This window comes from Gavialis gangeticus, unplaced genomic scaffold, assembly GCF_001723915.1.
Source record: "Gavialis gangeticus isolate Ggan-Ray unplaced genomic scaffold, GavGan_comp1, whole genome shotgun sequence".
Lineage (NCBI taxonomy): Eukaryota > Metazoa > Chordata > Crocodylia > Gavialidae > Gavialis > Gavialis gangeticus.
The window spans coordinates 1,854,059-1,854,371 of NW_017729008.1; the positions used below are offsets into that span (position 1 = coordinate 1,854,059).

General features: G+C 74.1%; 1 protein-coding gene across 1 annotated transcript in view; it reads left to right on the plus strand.

The window, feature by feature from the left end:
* The first annotated feature begins 50 nt into the window (after nt 1–50).
* The window catches only part of ALG12 (ALG12, alpha-1,6-mannosyltransferase), a 35,391-nt gene continuing 35,128 nt past the window's right edge, over nt 51–313 (plus strand). Inside the window, exon 1 of the mRNA XM_019509351.1 lies at nt 51–207. The gene's annotated coding sequence lies outside the window, so the exon portion shown is untranslated. The remainder of the gene's footprint in view (nt 208–313) is intronic.

Sequence of the window (313 nt, forward strand, 5' to 3'; positions counted from 1 at the left end):
CGGCCATTGTGAGTCCGGGCAGGCTGCAGTCTCGGAAGTGGCCTCGCTCCTGGGGGCCTTCCACACCCGCCACAGGCGCGGTGCCCTTACCCAAGATGGCTGCCCGACGGCTGTTGCGTCACGTGGTGGCCTCGGCGCTCTCTCCCTCCGTGCGCCACGTGACCCCCGCGGGGCGCTGTGCGAGGAGGCCACGTGGGCGCCGGGCTGGTGAGTGCGGGCGGAGGCGGGTCGGGAGGTGAGGGTAGCGACTCCTTCGCGCGCTCAGCTCCGCTCCCTGCTCCTGTCTGTCCAGCGGGGGGGGGGGGGGGGGGGG